Genomic DNA, 6,000 nt, shown 5'->3' on the forward strand with positions numbered 1-6,000 from the left:
ATTGTCTCTTGTACATAAGAAATTTAAGGAGTGATCAGCAATACAGTGTATTCATGGAGGCTGCTGGAACTGCTACCAGGTCAGAGTCATTGACTTCTTTAAGAAGAAATGAATTAATGGAAGAATGTGCTCCTTACAAGTATAAGCAATTGTACTTGGACACTATTTTAACACAGTTGGAATCAATATTTCAAAATTATGAGAAATTGAAGTTTCTTGAATTAGGTGACACTACTCGATTTTCAATTTATAGTCAGCATTTCCCTACTGAAGCACTAGATTCATTATTTCAGAATTATGAAACTTATTTTGACAGTGTGAAATTGCGTGTTGAGCTTCAAACTGTGTTTTCTCCACTGCACAAGGAGACATTCCATGGCAAGAGTTTGAGCGAACTGATAAAGAAGATGATTGAAAGTGAAAGAAGTGAAATTCTTCCCAATGCCTTTAAACTTTTCTGTCTTATAGCCACAATTCCTTCCACAAGTGCTTCCGTGGAAAGGAGTTTTTCGTGTTTGAATCGCGTAAAAACTTTTTTGAGAAACTCCATGGCACAAGAAAGGCTCTCAGCATTGGCATGTATATCTATTGAAAAGGGGATCCTCCACAAACTTCAGAGTCGACCCACATGAAATGATGACCTGATCGATCGCTTTACAAAGAAGAAGGATCGTCGAGTGAATTTGGTGTTCAAGTAATGTGAGTACCGGTATATGTATTTTTAAATAGTTTTTATTTGTAACCCTTCATCACGTGCTGGCCTCCCCAAGCTTTGAACCCACCGTCCACCACTGCATTTATTTGTTATAGATATTCTTCTCTTATTTTAAAGACTGATGTCGTTGTAATTGATCATGGAGCCAAGATATATAACATTTTTTACATATTCAAATTTGTAATTTTCAATTGTAAGATAAGTTGGTGCTTTATTAATAATGTTTCCTTTGCGACTGGAGATATCATGGATAAGCACCACCTGGAAGATTGAGAAGCCTTGTCTGTTAACCTCATCATCACGGAAAAATACTGAACTGCAAGACGGCTGATGGCTTCATTGCCATGATACCAGAACTTTGGCTACCTACTAACCAACCAACCAACCATATTGGTGTTCTCTGAATGAGCTGCGTTTTGAGTATTAGTTTAATCAAAAGTGAATATGTGTTGTGTATTAATTTTGTGTAAAATGACACATTGAAGTCATTATTTGTAGAATTAAAAGAGAAACTGTTTTCAAGTTGGACGTATGAAACAAAATGTGCTTACAAAGACAGAAGATCGACACCGAATTTACATATTAAAAAGCACATGGAGGAAAACAAAGTATAAATTTTCAATTTTCATGGTATAAGAAATATCCTTCGCTAACAGAGTGTTATGAGACATATTGTCGTTGTTCCTGCAATAACTCCTATGTGACATATTTATCGATTTTCAGATTTTTGCTCTATTGAATAACTTAAACAGTGATATAGCAAATAATAAAATCTCCTATATGTAATTATATTTCTTTGTTTCGAAAATGTAAGAATTCACAGTTTCCTATGTACTGCTGCCTTAGGATGAATAAATGTGTTTTTTCTTCCTACTGTAAACTTTTATATTTTGCACAAAGGAGTTATTGCAGGAACAACAACGATATATGTATTCTGTTCGGAGGTGAAAATGAGTGGTCCTCATCTTCTTGAGGGGTCTGTCACAAAAAATGATAGAAAAGCCGAGAATCTTCTGCTTTATAAAAATATATAAAGTAAGCAAATTTTTTCAGCTTAGGTATTTATACCTTAGCTTCATCACTGATATGTAGAGCCCGGATTTTATGTAATTACATATCTTGTTCCTATTTATGTAGCTATAAGGAAAGCTAAAATGTCGGCGAATCATATCAAAGAGATAATTATTCCAAAGTTTTAAGTTACATATTTTTACACATTTTGGTGCATAATAAATATTTTGGCATATTTTACATATTTTGAAAGAATACACATTTTTTTCACCAATTTTCCCTCTACTTAATTCTTAAGTTATACATTTTAAAATTGTTTATAAAGCTTATTTCTTCGTCTCTAGTGCGTAAATATAATTCAATAATTGAAAATAATAACGTATTCTGTGAAAAAATGGACATTTGTTTGCAATGCTAATAGTGTGTATATTCCTTAAGAAGTAACGGTAAAGTAGGAACAAATACCACTGCGAAGGGTGGGTCATTGTACTGCTAAAGAAGTGAAGGAAAAAGTGAAAGTTACCCTGTGGGTATGACTGTTTCGCACAAACATCTGCAATCAGTTGCTCTAAAAGAAAACAATAGTTTTTTTCTGTTTTCTTAAGAAGCTTATATTGACATCAGGTGATATAAATAGCTAGTCTACTGCTATTCACATCCAAGCTTAAAGATTGGATTTCAATTGACGATTCCTTTACTACGATGGTAAAATCTTGCTGTGCAAAGTGTGTGACAAACGCATTTAGTGCTCCATGAAGTGAAAATTAGAACAGCATTTAAAAATTGAACTTCACGTGAGAAATAAAAAAATGTGCTCCGTCGAAAAGAAACAATTTCTTCTTACACAAGTGGTGCTGAAACATTCTTCGTCTTGTACCAGTAAATTCAATAAAAATTTGTGCATGGCAATGGTTGCTGCAAATAAACCATGGTATAAACTTGGAGTTCCAAAGTTTCAAGCTTTCCTACGCAAATACTGCAACTTCAATATTTCGCATGGATCAACACTCCATAAAAATTATTTGAACTCCTGCTATTCTGACACAGTGGAAACGATTAGAGCTGAACTTGATGATTCCTACTTATGGGTTGCCACTGACGAGACGATCAATGACAGCAAAAAATATGGAAAAATATTTAATTATTAATTGCGCCACCAAACAATAATTAATTGAGGTTGAATCACGTGTGCACCTCTAATTTTTCATTAGTGTGCAAAAAAAAAACATCTAATAAAGTTTAATTATTAAATTACATATTCTTTTTATTTATTACACATATTTATCTACATATTTTGCCATTTTTAGCTACATATTTATGTACATATTTCTCATTTCCATATTACATAAAATCCGGGCTCTACTGATATGTGTGTCAATTCATTATTATGTACTAAAAGGAAGGTGGGTATAAAGCAGATAATAATAACACATACGTATTTCCTTGTGGAAGTGAAATAAAATAAAGTTCTTAATGGAAAGCTTACAGTCCCAAAGCTGATATGAATATATCTTCTCTACAAAGTAAAGAAGTATGTGTTTAAAAATTGATTTCAATAAATGTTTGTCATATGAAGATCCAGTGTTATAACAATTGAATCGGTCATTCTAGAAAGGGGTTAAGTAATGAAAAACGCGAAAATGAGTTAAGAGTGCCATTGCTTTCTCCAGACCTAGACACACATTTCCATGCAGAAATGGGACAAATTTGCTCATTCTCAACGCAAAGCAGAGTACCATAAGCAGCGCAGTCATTGCAGAAAGGGGACAAGTCAGCGACTTACCTTCTTTCTGCACTGACTGACGACGTGACGCAACTGAGTGCCGCGGATCTAATAAGTTACGCGCCCATCAGCTGATAAGGAAAATGATAGATAAGCTAGAAGTAGTAAGTGACCCAGGGGAAGAAAACTGTGTTATTAGTGGTAAACATAAGGTAAAGGTATCCCCGTAACATGCCATGAAGGCACTTGGGGGGCATGGAGGTAGAGCACCATGCTTTCCATGACCTCGGCACTAGAATGAGGTGGTAAACGCAATGAAATTAACTACTGCAGAAATGTAAATAAGAAAAATAAACTGAAGGCATTGGAACGTCAATTCCATTGGGAACTCTATAGCAGCCCGTACGATTGGAGAACAATGTGGGTAAGAAACTACTCATTGTTTGTTTAGACGCTACTTTGGGTCATCAATTTCCAACATTCACAATTTCAAAGACCATACGGCGCACTTCTATTCCTATCATGAAGGTAAATATAGGCCACAAATCTTCAAATGAAGTGTGTTCCTTCTGAACTACATTGAAAGTAATGTCCCTTCTTCTGTCAAGGAATTGTATCTTATCTCTGATAACTGTGGAGGGCAAAATAAAAATCATACCTTAATTCGATTGTTGCTTGTACTGACCCAAATGGGGAGATTTAACAAAATCATTATTTTCCACAACGAGGCCATTCATTTCTTCCCTGTGAGTCCACACCTGTGGAGTAACGGTCAGCGCGTCTGGCTGCGAAACCAGGTGGCCTGGGTTTGATTCCCGGTCGGAGCAAGTTACCTGATTGAGGTTTTGTCCAGGGTTTTCCCTCAACCCAATATGAGCAAATGCTGGGTAACTTTCGGTGCTTGACCCCGGACTCATTTCACCGACATTATCACCTTCATCTCATTCAGACGCTAAATAACCTGAGATGTTGATAAAGCGTCGTAAAATAACCTACAAAAAAAAATTCTTCCCTGTCACCGCAACTTTGGTGTAGTGAAGCGCAAACTAAGGAAGACAGACAGGGTATATGTGCCAGACCAATACAATACCTTCATCCACCAGGCAAACACAACAGATTTTCTGTAGAATCAGTTACTACTGATGATATTTTGAATTTTAAATACTGGTGGCCAGAGTATTAGGCCTACAAGAAAACCACCTGATCATTAGACACACTGAGGAAGAAAGGGAAAGATAACAATATGTTTACTTCAGTACAATTCAGTGAATTTGTTTACTCTAAAGATGATCCAGGATGTGTGACTGCCAGTTTGTTCATTGGTAGTGAAATGAGGAAACACAGATTCTGTATGAAAAAACCAAGTTCTGGACGCATAGTAATGTCTACACAAAAGCATACAATGGGAAAATTCCCATTAATACGAAAAAAATTTGGAGACGTATCGAAAGTGAGGCAATACATTCCATTGGAACACACTTTCTTTTACGAAGAGATCCTGAACTGGCCACCTTGTGACAAGGAATCTACAAATGACGTGGTTTCCAACGTCTAACAATACACTCTATAACAAGTGAAACAAATGATTTTGTATAGTACTTTAGTGTATTTTTATTGTGCTCTCGTATATGCAGTTTTTAAGTATTAGTTTAAAAGTAGAGCTTTGATTTAAAACTGTGATATAAAGTCACATATTGGTACATTTCTGTAATACGAATAATGACTAAAATGCAAAAATAATTATGTAAATGGTGACAGTAATGTAGTAATTACACACAAAACATCGTTTTCATTGTAATTATTACCATTTAGTTCGATTTCAAATATTTCATTAGCCCAAAATTGTAAATTATATTTTTTTCTTTTATATTTAACAATTCCTTGCAGAAAGGGGATAAGTCATGGTTCGATTAAACAACTTTAAACAAAAGTGTTTGAGATGTCAGATGTCTAACATGATATATTATACTTCACTATTCATAAACAAAGTAAGAAAAAATATTTATGATTACTCCAGTATTGGAAGAAGAAAACAGTTTTTATTGATTATCTCAAAAGTAAGATTTTATGACTTATCCCCTTTCTGCAATGACCGATTCAATTATAAAAAGTCTCTCTGCAACATACATTTTGATTTATGTAACTTATGTATACTAAAGTATTAACCGGTACTTACTTCCAATACCGATACTTTTCTCAGTCTTAGAATCTCCTTGTTTTCCTTAGCAAGACTGCTAGCCAGAATATCTTGTAGGAGATCCTCCTTTGAATCAGATAACTGCACTGCACCACTCGGCAGCTATGAAGAAAAAAAGAAACCAGTAATAATTATGCTGGAAAGAGTATGAGGTGTTGTGGATACTTTGTATTAGGAGCAACCTTGAAATCGTGATTCTTTGTTGAGTTCACCCCTGCTATACGCAGTGCCTCATATATTCCATTGCTTTTTAATCAATTTTCTATATTTTTCCTTATACAGATTGAACCGTAAGTAATATCATTAATTTCTCGTTCTCGTTCAGCAAAAGAATTTTACAGTCTAGCAGGAAAG

At 34.8% G+C, this 6,000-nt stretch overlaps 1 protein-coding gene across 2 annotated transcripts in view; it reads right to left on the reverse strand.

Annotated features, from left to right (window-relative positions):
• Positions 1 to 5,732, reverse strand: part of LOC138715444 (uncharacterized) — a 64,261-nt gene extending 58,529 nt beyond the window's left edge. For both annotated transcript variants that reach the window (XM_069848351.1, XM_069848353.1), the window contains exon 1: positions 5,626 to 5,732. The gene's annotated coding sequence lies outside the window, so the exon portion shown is untranslated. The remainder of the gene's footprint in view (positions 1 to 5,625) is intronic.
• Between the last annotated feature and the right edge of the window lie 268 nt (positions 5,733 to 6,000).

Source organism: Periplaneta americana, chromosome 15 (genome assembly GCF_040183065.1).
Source record: "Periplaneta americana isolate PAMFEO1 chromosome 15, P.americana_PAMFEO1_priV1, whole genome shotgun sequence".
In the NCBI taxonomy this organism is placed as follows: domain Eukaryota; kingdom Metazoa; phylum Arthropoda; class Insecta; order Blattodea; family Blattidae; genus Periplaneta; species Periplaneta americana.